The following is a 14118-nucleotide window of genomic DNA, read 5'->3' on the forward strand; positions in this document are numbered from 1 at the left end:
TTCTCATCCTCCTGCCCCTGGGGGAATGGTCAGCAAGGGTGACCTATATGAGTTGCTGAGGGGACCCAGGAAGTTCTAAGGCATATCTACCTCTATTGTGTTGTCCCTCATCAGTTCGCAGCTTGCCCTATTTCCAAGGAAACACCCAGTTCCAAGATCTACCTAATAAGAGTCTTTCTACCAGAGCCCTCTGGTATAAAGTTTGGGAGTAGTACAGGAGAGAAGAGACAATTTGGAATGTATTAGCAAGTTCTTATTTTTGAGTTGTTAGAACTTCTGTGCTGAGTAATGCTATCTCTGTTAAATGTGTTTGTTCCAAAGTCTTTCTGGTTGTTTTAATCTGAAAGGAGAACATTTTGCACTGTAGATAAGGCAATTGGAATTAAAAAGAGGAAAAAATACAACTCTTATAACATCATGTACTCCTGATTCTTCATCTGCTTCTGTACAGCAAGCAAATTTAGTTCTTTTTTGAATATTTCTATGGTAAAAATGCTGTACAGAGGGGTTACAGTTACATGAGTAAGGTAATGAGTAAAGGTATTGAGCGTTGTTACCTACTCCTTTGTTTTTCCCTTACCATCCCTTCCCTCCCCACATTTAGTTCTTAATAGTGTTTGTCACATGAATAAATGACTCTGCCTCCATCCTCATCCCTAACCTGGCTGTCTCAGATCTAGGCCAACAGCAACAGGCCTTGTCCAGTCAATTCTATATTGCAAAATGTTCTCAGAAAGCTGAGAGCTGGGGATAGCGATTTAAAGCTAGCTGGGGCAAAAAGGTCTGTGAGACTCTTCAATTAGCTACCTAAAAGGGTTTTCTACTGCTCCTTACAGTCTTATGTTTCTTTTATAACTCCCAAAATAAAGCAAGGCCAGCTCTGCAGGGTCATCTCTCCTTACCCAGACCTGAGCGTCACAGGATGCTTGTATGGACTAGCAGAGGTCCAGGCCTGGAGTAGTTCTTTTAAGGCTAGATATGATCTGTCCAGTATCCTAGCATGGGCATGGTTGTAAAGGCCCCAAACAGTGTTTAAGCTTTTGGATTTTGGAAAGAGATCTGGGGTCAAATCTGGGGTCACACTAACTATGTGACCTTGACAGATTGTATTAGTGATACAATCAATCAGAGATACACTTACATCACTGATCTCAGTTTCCATATCTGTGAATGGGCTGGATTACAGAAACCTCTAGGTTCTGGCCTAAATGAGATGATGTGTGGAGGACAGTCCATCGACTGGGGCCATAGACAGAGTCTGCCAGAGTGCAGAGCCTGTGCTGACTACGGCATGCAAACTGAGCAGGGATAGGTGTAGGGGAATATTTGTCTGCAGGAAGTTGGTTATATTTGTAAGGAGGCTGAAAGGGCTGCCAGGTAGGCTAGTTTCCAGTAAAACACATAAGGGCAGGAATAGGATCACATGGTGAGGAGTAGAAGAAAAATTTGGCCCAACGTTCCAGGAGGTAAACTGCTCTATTTGCCTGCCTGGAAACAGAATGTGGTCTCTCCACAAGGTGGGCTGATACTGGGGAATTCCAATAGCCTGGAGCCTCAGTGCTGCCTGCTCACTGCCCAGACCTGCTTGTTTTCCTCACTCTGGATCAGCTCAGTTCCAAGAATATTTATTAATGTCTACATCAGGCCAAGCCCCATGATGAGTCCCAGGTCCCAGAGGTGAGTCAGTGGTGTGGATACTATTTACCTGACTGCTTCTACCAGAACCTTCTGCACAGGTGTTTGCAGTACTTATAGTCTACAAAGCGCTTTGTAACCCACCTCTGGCTCCATCTATTCACCTGTGCTATTTTTCTGTGAATAGTGTGCTCTCTGGGGCTATAGGGAAGAAGGCAATCCAGGAAGGTGAGCAAAACAGAGATTAAGACGGCCACTTGACACTCAATAAAGGATTTGATCAAAGTAACACAGGTGGCTTGCTTCACCACCCCTCTTCCCACAAACTTCAGCCAAAGCAAAGTCAGTCCAAGTGAGGGACGATTAGCAGGACAGTTTGCTGATGCTTGGGGTGGTCACAAAGCATAGCAGATCGCTGGGCACCCATAGCTCATGCCTTTAATCAGAAAGCTGAGAGCTGAGGATAGCGATGGAAAGCCAGCTGGGGCAGAAAGGTCTGTGAGACTCTTATCCTCAATTAGCTGCCCAAAATCTTAGAAGTGGATCTGTGGCTCAGTCAAGTGGTAGAGTGCCATCTTTGAGCAAAAAAAAAGCTAAGGGACAGCATCCAGGCCCGGAGTTCAAGTACTGGTACCGGCCACAACAACAAAAAAGTCAGAGCAAGTAAGGAGCTCTACTGAGCCTCATAGAAGTCATCACTGGAAGTCCTATGCTGCTCCCTCATGTCCAAAAGCCGACCATGAAGCTCGCTTTCCAGCTGCCTAGGCAGGCCCAGCCCTCAGTCTCTCCCTTGGCACCAGAATGCCACACCGGGATTTTAATCTCCCAGTGACACCACACCCGCTCCCATCGGGCCCTCGGCCGGTCTCCGACCTGCACTCCCCAGTCAGAGTGGGAGCGCCCAGCCGCTCCCTGCGCTCTGGGCCGGGCTTCTGCCCACGTGCGCCAGAGACAACAGCGGTGACAGCCGGCCCCGTGGGGGCGGGGCGGGCACTGGGGTGGGCTCCGGGCCGCACGACCATTGGTTATACGCCTTGGAAAGGAGGCGTGTCCTCGCCCCCGGATGCCAAGTCATTGGCTGAGCCTCAGGTGGGGGCGTATCCCAGCCCTGTCCACCGCACCACGCAGACCTGCAGACGCCCGGCCGGCTAAGCCTGCGCTGGGCGGCCTCGCTTGCGCTTCCCGGCTTCTTAAGCGCCGGGAGGCTCTAGTCCGCTGCTTCCTCAGCCCGAGGCGGAAGCGGGCGCTGATCCGAGTCCCGGTGGCCCGCGAGACTTTCGGTAAGGTGGGGAAGGCGTGGGCTGTGGGGAGGGCGGGTACGGACGGGTGCGCACGGCTCCGGCTGGACTATGCGCCCAGTCGCGCTCCCGGAAGGGTCAGGTGCGGCTGCGGCATCCCCGGAGCACCCGCCTCACGGGGCGAGCGACGAGCCAGCGGCGCCCTAAGCAGCTCGGGCCGGTCTCAAAGGAAAAAGAAATTCCGAACGTAACGTAAAGCGTCCTGCGGACACCCCGAGCTACCCAGCTACCTCTCACTCCGCCCCGCAACACCCGGACCCCGCAATCTAACCCCAGAAACCCTCGTCGCCAGCGCGGAGTGGGCGCCACGCGCCGGCGGTGTGTCCCCGGCCCCGGGCGGGAGATCATTCCAAACTTGGCTTCCCAGGATCGAGGGCTTCCTTCTGTCCGGTTCTGTCCCTGGGGTGCCTTTTCTCCTCCCTTGGGTCCCCTCCCTCCTTGATTACAGGAAGTTAAGTTGGGCCAAATGTGAACGTCCTGGCCGGCTGCCCGCTGGGACCCAGGCTGGGTCTGAGGCGGGTGCCACTGTCCCCAGCAGCCCAGCTCACCCCAGGCCCAGGAGCAACCCCTTCGGGGGTGTTGGGGTTCCGCGCTGCCCGCTCGCTCTGTCGTTGCCTGGATGGTGCTGGGGAGACTTGGCGTCTGGCCTAAAGCCTTTGCGGCAGCTGATCTAGCTATCCTCCCCCATCACCCCCCTCCCCCAGCCCATAAGCAGGTGGGGTTCATTTCATCCCCGCCAGCTTCACCCGCAGAGCTGGGAAGGAAGGGCCTTTACTGAACGGAGAAGAGGCGGCGTGTTGAAACCCGAGTGAACGTGTGTCTTTCCACGTTGTTTATTCCGAGGCCTTAAAGCAGGAAGAGTTTTCATCTGGAAGCTTTTGCTAGGGCCCTGCAGAGTTTGGGGTGGTGTGCCCGCTCTCTTGCTGTCATTCTGCTCACCACAATCTAAAGTGGTTCGGGTGAAAAATGAAATCACTTAAGCAAACCTTCTTGTAGGCAGATCCCATGGGAAAATATCAAGGCTGCTTGGCCCTCCACGTTTCGTTCCCTGGAACCGGTGCCCTCTATCTGCTAGTCCCCCGGGGGGGGGAGGGGGCGGTTATACCCAACAGGTGGACTTAGAAACCCCAGAATAACCCTCACTGATTATCCAGAAACTTTAATCATCCTGAGAACTAGCCTTCTCCAGGTGGAGAAAAGATAGGTTTATTAAGTCCTCCTGGCCAGCAGGGTCCTGTCCAGTGGCACTTTTGTGGATGATTTTGTGGTTACTCTCCAAAAAGTCTAGGCCCTCCCTTCCCCCCATTCCACTTTCAGAAATGGGGAAAGTGTCTGAGGCCAGGTGCTAAGGCAAGCATCCTTCCCACTGTCCCAGGGCTATGGGATGTAGTGTTCTATGTGATCTTCTGTGGCCCCTACTGGAGCCTGACTGGGCCTGACTGGAGCCTCCTGGCTTCTGAAAGTGCCCGTCCATCAGGATTTCCAGAGATACTTTGACAAAGTGTTTGAACGACCCAGGTTAGCCTGGGTCAACCTGCAAACCACTCTGTCCTCCATTCCAGCAAGAAAGAGAAAGTTATCCATGATGTGATAGTAGACTCACTGCTGGTATTTGGATATCGTTTTGGGAGAAAGCCTTTTTCCACCATTGACCTGAATGTTGGCTTTTAAAATAGACTAGAAGGACTGCATTGAAATCCTCTTGACCTTAGGATCAATTCTAGTTTTACTTTCTTGTTTTGGACCAGGGAAGCAAATATTGAGATATACTAGTTTTCTTTCTGTGGCAATTGAAAGCCGTGTTTAAGCACACTTGTATAAAATTATGACATCACTTTTTATCCTTGCACGCTTAAGGCTTTGACTTTGACTTTCTTTCCATAATTAGCCTGTTACTAATCAATGGCACTTTGATATAAATTAGCTTAAGGGCTATGGTTGGCTGTAGTTGTAGAGGCCCTTTTCCAGGAGCTACAAGGAGCAGCCACATAATCCTCATTCTTTTCTGCCTATAATTTGGGTGTGTCTCTTTTCTCTCCACTTACCACCTCCTATCTGTGTTTGCCTTCCAGCCATGAGCCTGCCCCTCCACTTCTCACCACTAAAGAACAGACATTCTATCTCAGTGGAGAGTATTGACTATGGCTAGAGGGAGGTGTGGTAGAGGCTTGAGAAGATTTGGGCTAAATACTGCTAATCTTAGAAGCCCACAAAGGGCTAACCACCTCTGTTCTTCAAAGACCCAGGAAAAAGAATACTATTCATTATGCTGAGACTTTTCATGTTTTATGGCCTTAGAACCCCACATTAGCCCTCCAAAAAAGTAATGTGCTATACCCATTTTACAGATGAGGAAACTGAGACTCCATATTGCAACTTGGACACCCCCCACCCCCCACCCCTCTGCAAGCAAGTGAGAAAAGATAAACTGAATCCTTTGTCTATTAGGGGTGGGAATTTAACAGTAGGATACAGACAAAGCTTATGGCTGCTCTCTGACCTCCAGAGGCTCCCCAAAGGTACCTCCACTGTGTATTGACTTACATTATAATTTTGTGGAAGTATATCTTCTCACCCCACTAGGAAATGACATTTAAAGCAGTATTCAGTATTAACTTCTAGTTCTCCCAAACCTTCCTTGCTCTTTGTTCAATGTTTCCTTAGTCTTTTATACAACTTTGTGATAAGTTATCTTCCATGATGTATTATAGTTTTCTGTTAAAAATATGTGGGAGACTGAAGAATAGAATTAGTCTGGGATACATAGCAAGACACTCACTGTAACATTTTCACACACAAAAGTGGAATGGTATAATTAGGTAATTCTCTGCTCCTATATAATCTAGTTTGGTGTGTATGTCAGTTCTGGGGCTTAAAGTTGGCCTGGGCATTGTCCCTGAGCTTTTTGCTCAAGGCTAGCATTCTACCATTTGAGCCAGAACTCTCCTTTTGGCTTTTTGGTGGTTAGTTGGAGATAAGAATCTGACAGACTTTTCTGCCTGGGCTGATTTTGAACTATGATTCTCAGCTCTCAGCCTCCTGAGTAAGTAGGATTATAGGTGTAAACTACCAGTGTCCAGCTCATCCATCTCTTAAAAAGAGAGTTCTCTTGCAAAACCACATACTAGTATTGCATGTAACAGAATCAGCAATTATCTCTTGCTATCACTTGTTCATATTCAGCTCTGCTTGGTTGTTAGAAATGTCCTTTTAGCTTGTCTGTCAGTGGCAGGATGGTGCGTCTGCTGCCTTTGCTTGGCAGTCTGTGTGCCTGTTGTAATCTGTAGAAGCTCCTGTATGCTTGATTAGCAATAAAGTACCCATTTTAAGTGCTCGGCTGCCTGTGGGACCGCAGCAAGCCCCTTGAGACTGAAGTCTGCCTCTGTGCCAGGCCAGAACCACAGCCAAGCCCTGTGTGTGGGGGGATGTAGCAGAGGTTCAGGGAGTCTCTGCCCAGTGGTATCGTGGCTACTGAAGAAATGTGTTTTGAATGAGTGAACTCTGTCATGGGTTAGTGTGACTGCTGCGTCTGTATTTGGACAAGAGATTTATGAAAATGATGATTTGCCCACGTGCAGATGTTTCCACACAGCAAGCATCTGCATAAACATCCTGAAATAATAGGAGAACTATTTGCTGTGCTCACCCTCAAACCACTGGTTTATGGTGAGGAACCCAGACAACCACATTTGTGCCCAGATCAGCAACTTGCTTCCTGATCATACACGGGTTAACCAGGACTGAGGTCATTCTATCCAAGCTTTGGGTTCCACCACAGTCAGGATCACACCATGACTGGGACACTTGGCACTGAGCTTGGTAGACAATTCCACACACCTTTTCCTTCCCTTCCTGAGCACTGCTTCTTCCTTTGTCCCTTCTACAACTTTCTTTCATCTGCCTCCCACTTGGGCAGGTTGTGGGATTGCTCTCAAATCACTGTTGATATGTGCGTGGACAGGTGGTGACAGAAAAATGATGTATCGTCTGTAAGTGTCTCATCTGCATTTGTTGTGTAGAGATAGGATCATCACTGATCATCACTGACCTTGTGAAAGAGGCTCAGGAGGGAAGGACATGGACCTGCTCTTCTTCAGAAGGATATTCTTTGTTCAGTCTCCTTCCAGGTGCTGGTCCTTTGGTAGTTGTTTCCTACTCCCCCTGCCCCAGCAGGGCGTGGGCGGGGGGTGGGGGGGGTGGGGGGGGAGGGAGGGTCCAGTCAAGTCATCTCCTGTAGCAGCCCTCAGGACAGTTAGAGTTTTGGTTTTGCTGACTTTTTAATTTTATTTCATTTTTGTGCCAGTCCTGGGGCTTGAACTTAGGACCTAAGTGCTGTCTCTCAGCTTTTTTGCTTAAGCCTACTACTCTGCCACCTGAGCCACAGTGCCACTTTTAGCTTTTTGCTTATCAGCTGGAGATAAGAGTCTCACAGATTTTGCTGCCTGGGCTGGCTTCAAACAGAGATCCTCAGATCTCAGCTTTTTGAGTAGCCAGGATTACAAGTGGGAACCACTGGCACCGGCTTGGCTTTTTTTTTTTTTTTTTATCAGTCATGGGGCCTGAACTCTGGGCCTGGGTACTGTCCCTTAGCTCTTCAGCTCAAGGCTAGCACTCTACCACTTGAGCCACAGCCAACTTCTGGCTTTTTCTGCTTATGTGGTGCTGAGGAATTGAACCCAGGGCCTCATGCCTGCAAGGCAAGCACTCTATCACTGAGCCACCTGCCCAGCCCCTTGGCTTTTATTTTTTATAGTGCTGGTGATTGGACTCAGGACTTCCTACATGCTAAGCAAGAAATCCAACATTGAGCTACATCCTCAGGTTGGCTTTCTCCCTCTTTCCCTACTTTTATACATAGCTTTCTCCTCATGGGAGAAACCTGACAAAATTTTAATCTTTCTTTGAATGGCAGCACTAGAGTTGATTTCCCCACCCCACCCCTTCCTTGTTTACTTTTTAATATTTTTTCCCCAAACTTTTCTTTCCTTTGGCAGTACTGAGGTTTGAACTCAGAGGCCCATGATTGCTAGGCTATTGCTTCACCACTGAGCAATACCCCATCCTTCCTACCCCCAATTTTTCTAGTAAACACATTTAATTTTTGTAAAGGAAAATTAATTTATTTACCTATTTTCTCTTCAAAACAAGGATCCACCTAATTGGGAGGGGACAGACAAAAATCATGCATGTATCTGGTGCAGCTATATGTTTGGATAAAGCCAATCAAGCTATTCATGTTTTGCTGTTTGCTTAGGTTGGTATTTTAAAGAACTTTCTGGTCTTGCTAAAAGTTGGAAAATAGGGATGCTGGGGCTTACAAGATTGGAAGCTATGAACGATCCCATGATGCCTTACCTTCTCTCCATTCTTCCTCCTTCCCTTTCCTTCCTGAAACTAGATAGTAGTTTGCTCTCCCCCAGATGAAATCCTTCTGGCACTAGGTTTTTCTGGCTTGAGTTTGCTATCCAGGGAGACTGTACTATCAGAGGCAATGAAATGGCATGGAATGTTAAGACAAAGCCCCAGGCCCCCCTGGCTTCTTTTGTCCTTTTAGGAATATGCCTGACAGATCTTACTTTGGGGTGTTCTGATCCTCCCTTTACCACCAAAATCTCTTTTCCTCCCACCCCAAAGGTAGAAAACATAGCTGTCTGGAGCTGATAAGGGGCCTCCCTCTAAAGCATTGATCATGTGGTCTCAGGAACTCAGAGCTGGTGGGAGTGATAGGGCCCTGGCCCTCTGCTCACAAACAAACCTTTGCGGAGGGACTAGGTCTGTTGTTGAGCAATATCTATTCCTGTGTGCTGCATGCAGAGCCTTTTGCCATGCCAAGTATAGTAAGCTTGTTCTGTACCTGCTCGTGTATCCAAGCATGGCTGTAGTTCATCACAGAAAAGCTACCCTAGGAAGCTGTGTATGTGTAGATATGTTTTGTTTAGGGTTAGGGAGTTTTTTGTGTGTTCTTTATCTGCATTGGTATTTTTTTTCTTTCTAAATGACTGAATAATTTTCTTGCCTTTCTTCCCACCTGAAATTTCTACCTCCTCATGGTTGTGTTGAATACCTTGCAGCTCCTTCATTCTTTCAAGGGCTGCTCAGGTCGCTTTTGAGGGGACTTAGAGGTGAAAGCAAGCCTCACAAAAAGGATGGTGCTTGCAGCTGATTTGTGGCTCCCATTTTCTCCTTCTCTGGGCAATGGAGTGTGTCTAGTGCTGAAGCCCTTTCTGCTAGCAGCAAGAGGAGGGCAGCAAGATGTTGGACTGGGACCACTGGTCCCCGAGCTGCTGTAGTAGCAGGGTTGTAGGACATGTACAACTCTGAGTTCCTGCCATGCCCAGGTAGCCCAGAAGCCCAACACTGTGAAACAGGAGCAGGCATCTAACAACCCTCTATTCTGCTACTGTTGTATTAGTGTGCTGAGGGATAGAGACCACTGCTTTGCTCTTAGGATTGAATACTGGCTTTGACCACTTATTTGGTAATAATTTGTGCTGAGAGCCAGGAGAATGAGGTACAGGAGAGGATGAAGTGCTTGGAGAAATCACATGGACTTTTCAGTTACTAAGGAGAGCTGATTTCTGTAGCAGAGTGGGTCCAAGGTCAGGTGGGGGAGTTTCTGACCCCTATGTTGGATCCCTGATCATCCCAGGAGAGTTGAGTGGGTGACCCACATGCTGTGTGCTCAGAAGCCACAGTACAGATAGTTCCATGAGTCGGGACAGCTGAACTGGTACATGAGATGAAAAGGTAGTAAAGGACAGGAGCTCTCAGCTCAGAGGAAGGAAGGAGGAGACAGCCAATGAAAGGGCAGACAGATGGAGGGATAATGGGGGATAAGAGGCTTCTTTCTAGACCCCCAAGGGAGTCTCTTTCTTTCCTCAAGGAATGTCCCACAGGGCTTGTGCAGCTAGAGCCTGGGGAACTGTGGGGTCTATGCCGGGAGGCCTGGCCAGCTACCTTTCTGGAATGACAGCACAAAAGAGGGGACACTGGGTAAAACCTCGGCTTCACCTCAGCCAGGGGTTCCAGGAGTTCCTTCTTAATTCAGGTTTCCATCTTCAGCTTAGGTGTGTCTGTTGTCATATATTTGGTATCTTGGGTTCTTTTAAAAGCTTGAAGCCAATCACCAGTGGCTCATGCCTCTAATCCTAGCTACTCTGGAGGCTGAGATCTGAGGATCACACTTGAAAGCCAGCTCAGGCAGGAAAATCTGTGAGACTCATCTCCAATCTACCACCAGAAAGCCAGTAATGAAGCTGTGGCTCAAAGTAATAGAGCATATCCTTGAGCCAAAGAGTTTAGGGACAGTGCCTAGGACCTGAGTTCAAGTCCCATGACTGACAAATAAATAAAAAGCTGCTTGACCCTGCATACTTACATAGATGCATGCTACTCACCCCTGCATACTTACATAGGTACATGCTACTTTTCCTTGCTCACTTACATAGATGTACACTACTCATCCCTGTTCACTTACATAGATGTTTGCTACTCACCCGTGCACACTTACATAGATACATGCTGGCCTGGAACTGCAGTCTTCCAAGTAGCTAGGATTACATATGTGAGCTACCAGCATCCAGTTTTTACTTTGTTTTTGTTTGTTCTTGTTTTGCTTCTGAAGTGACTTTGCGATGTCGCCCATGTTGTCCTTGAACTCACAGTCCGCCAGCTTCAGCTCCTAAGTGCTTGAATTGCAGCATGTAATTAAATGCCCCACTCCACATTGCAATTTTTCCCACTTTTAACAGGTCTTTGCAGGGAATTTTCTGGGTGGCTTTCCCCAAGTCCTGCAGATGGGTCTTGTATTTTGCTTACCTGCAAAAGGCAGCCATTTCTAAATTTTCTACCAAACAAATCTGCCCAGTTTCTCCTGCTTGTGGAAAGCCCACCTCCCTCCTTCCCAGTCTCTTATCTCTACCTTCTTTTATGCCTTCATGCAGCCCCCATCCCTATTTCCCTGAGTTCTGGGTCCTCTGCTCCCACTGATGAGCAGGATGCTGCCTGCTGCTCAGAGAGGGCTCCACTGTTTATGGTTGCTCTCTGGGGTGTTTATCTCTACTGAGGCTCTTAGCAGATGCCTGTTTATTACTCAAACTTCATCTTCAGCCTGAGAGAAGAGAAAGGGCTATTTTTAAAGATCTCTAATTAGATGCACAATACTGCCTCCAAGTTTAATTCTTCATTGCTCTCCAGCTCTACACATTATGAAACCCGTCAGATCCAGGCTGAGAGACCTTATATGTCCTGATTTTAGAGCAGCACTTAAATTTAGCAGGCAGTTGTAATCTCTTAAAAAGGTAGGCCACTGGAGTTAAGGCAACCAGCTGACTGTCTTTTTTTCTGGGCTCAGACAGATGGCATGAATGGGAGCATTTCTGTGCCCATAGCAACCAACAATTGTTCCTACCCCTACCCCTTCTTTCCCCTTGCAGGGATGAACCCACCCTCACATGCTGCCTGTGCCTGATGATTGTCTGGGCGATCTGAAGCTATACCTTTCCCTTTAGACCCAGGTAGGGGCTTGAGGTAAGGAGGGAGGGGAATTGGGTTGCCTTCAAATGACATTGTTCTCCAGGGAGGGGAGAAGAGGTGAGACCATGAGTCATAGAGACTGGGATGTCATGTTGGAAGGGCTATTTTACCTCTGCCCTCCCCACCAAGTTACACAGAAACTGAGGCTCAGACATATTTCTTGCTCAAAATCAGAGTCAAGTCTCTCCTTGACTTGCTATTTTCCCTAGGCTAACATACTTGATCAATCTTTGGTAGCTTTTCCTTGCAGTCAGCCTTTAAATAAAAAGATAAATAAAAGCCTCAGATTGCTGAGTGCTGAGATCTGAGGCTTTATGTTCCTGAACCTGGATCCTGCCTTAAAAATTATTGTTATTATAAAGGTGATATACAGAAGGGTTATATTTACATAAGTCAGGTAAAGAGTACATTTCTTTTTGGACAATGTCACCCTTCCCTTGCTCTCCCAGGATCCCACCTGTACCCTCTCTTTCCCTCCCCTCCTCTTTTTCCTTTCATCAATTTGTATATTATAACATTGGCTAGCCTTAGGATTAAGACTTTTCCTTGTCAAAACATCCCCTAGAGTCTTGGAGCTTAGAATTTCCATCTTTGTTTTAAGTCCTAGTCTGCAGAGTTCCTTTGATTAAAAACCCAAATTTAATGGGAAGGACACCCTGTTATTAGAGATTCCTTTATTTCCAATTAGCTATCAGCAGGACCTTGAGAAAATTAGATGAATCAGCTGGGAGTCTGAGGAGGAGAAGTAGGAGGGTGCAGAAAGGATACTTTCTGTAAATAGGGTACTGTGAGAAGACCAAGAGCCATGGTCCAAGCTTGTTAGCCCAGCATACAACTGTTTTGCTGGGGGCTCTGTGACAAATGACTGGAGCTGAGCACCTTTCTGCATTGTCTAGTTGCTGCTGTCTGCACATCAAGAGAATGAAACAGGCACAATAACAGTGTAAGGTTTTTCCAGAGGACTTCCTGGAGGAAGTAGTACTGGTTGGCTGAAAGGAGCAGTAGAAGAGTAGGATTTTCACAGGCAGAGATGGGCAGAGGCAAGAACATACAGAAATGTGGAAATGTAGGGTGGAGTCTGGAGACTGCCAAAGCTGCAGTGCATGCAGGCTCTGAGTGCTGTGGGCTCATGTGATGTAGATGAGCCCAGTAGGCTGAATCAAGACTTTTATAGACAACTCCTGTGTGCCCAATGAGCAGAGGGCTACCACTTGCTGGGGAACAGGGTGCAAACAGTTATGGCTGGATCTCCAGGAAAGTCCCAATGCCTCTTTTGTGGAGAGAGTCTGTAGTTAGTATTCAGGCCCAGCTTTTAGTTTCTGAAGGAAGCCATTTTAGGGTCACAGAATATGGGCCATCTGTCCCTTTCTGCTGTTTGTGGTACCACATGTCTGCATTCTGGGCCAACTTGGTACTCTCCAGAGAGCAGTTCCATCTTTTGCCTTCCCCACTGGGCTACAGGATGTTGAGCCCTTTGGGAGTGATGTACTTACTTGCCTGTCTGTGTGGAGATAGCTAAACTGGGGCGGGTAGAAGATCAGGGAACCCCTCTCTTGGAAAGAACAAAGCCAGATACATAGAGTCTGAATTGACTGTCTCCCTTCTGTGGTCCCCATCAGCAGGTCCTGGCCCTGAGGGTCTGAGCTCAGCCTCCACCTGTTACAGGGCTAACCTGGCAGGTGGGTGCCATGGCAACCTGGTGTATTTACAGCTTTGACATTTGAGCAGGGCTACTAACACCTGCCATCTATGTCTTAGGCACCCTTGTTTTGTGTCATGGAATAAATTGTTCCTGTAAGCAGCAAGTGAAATGAGTTAGTGACATGGGCTGAGTGTGGCACTGATAGTGTCTGTCTTCCTTCTAGCTTTAGTTCTTCCAATATGAGACCAAGTTGGCTCTTCATTGATTGGTTGATCAATCACTCAATGCATTTATTCTGTTGGAAATGGGTTGTCACAAACTGGTCATGGGTTCCTAGTAGATTTCTTTGTTGGCAAGTGGAAGTGACACTACTTACCCCAATGGTGCTCATGGGGATCAGTAGGACCACAGGCACAGTATTCCTGTGGGTATCAGGTACTGGGCACACAGCTGGCCTCTTCCTCTTGGTCCATTCCTGGATTGGCCCACAGGGGTCTTGAAGCACAGACACAACAGGACCCCTCTTTACTTCAGGTCTATAAGTGGATTTTATCCTTAAGCACTCAATTTTTTTTTAAGTGTCTCAAAGCACCTATGCAAAGAGGAAATATAGGGTACTTTTGTCTCTTTATAGTAAGAGGAGCTGCTCACAGGACCCAGAACAGCAGTAGTAGAACCTTAGCCTCCTGGGCTGATTTCTCCTCTGTGATGGTCCATTAGAAGTGACTTGTGCCACTTTGACAGCTCCTCTGATAGCTCTTGGCTCCTAGCTTCTGGCATTTCATTCTGTTTGTTTTTTTTTTCCTCCCCCTAAAAGCCATAGATAACAAATTTTAAGAGAATTTTCTAGATATGTTTTTTGTGAAAATCAAATCTATGGACAGGCATGCTGGTACATCCCTTTAAACTAGCTACTTGAGAGGCAGAGATCAGAAGGGTCATGATTTGAAGCCAGGTCAAAAGTTAGCAAGATCCCAGTTCAACCCCCAAAAGCTGGGCATGGTGGCT

General features: G+C 47.6%; 1 protein-coding gene and 1 long non-coding RNA gene across 8 annotated transcripts in view; one reads left to right on the forward strand and one right to left on the reverse strand.

Moving 5' to 3' along the window:
* Window positions 1–2785: 2785 nt before the first annotated feature.
* Window positions 2786–14118, forward strand: part of Mical2 (microtubule associated monooxygenase, calponin and LIM domain containing 2) — a 200744-nt gene continuing 189411 nt past the window's right edge. For all 6 annotated transcript variants that reach the window (XR_011371310.1, XM_070019395.1, XM_070019396.1 and 3 more), the window contains exon 1: window positions 2786–2915. The gene's annotated coding sequence lies outside the window, so the exon portion shown is untranslated. The remainder of the gene's footprint in view (window positions 2916–14118) is intronic.
* LOC138825036 (uncharacterized) lies at window positions 3818–10927 on the reverse strand. Of its 2 annotated transcripts, none has more exons than XR_011371308.1 (5): window positions 10855–10927; window positions 10444–10621; window positions 8061–8088; window positions 6982–7094; window positions 3818–3878 (listed from the first exon to the last, which is right to left on the reverse strand). It is a non-coding gene; the product is annotated as an uncharacterized lncRNA (long non-coding RNA). The 2 variants fall into 2 exon arrangements; XR_011371307.1 differs by having other exon boundaries at window positions 10752–10895.

The sequence above is a fragment of the Dipodomys merriami genome, unplaced genomic scaffold (genome assembly GCF_024711535.1).
Source record: "Dipodomys merriami isolate MVZ:Mamm:240054 unplaced genomic scaffold, mDipMer1.0.p SCAF_133, whole genome shotgun sequence".
Classification (NCBI taxonomy): Eukaryota; Metazoa; Chordata; class Mammalia; order Rodentia; family Heteromyidae; genus Dipodomys; species Dipodomys merriami.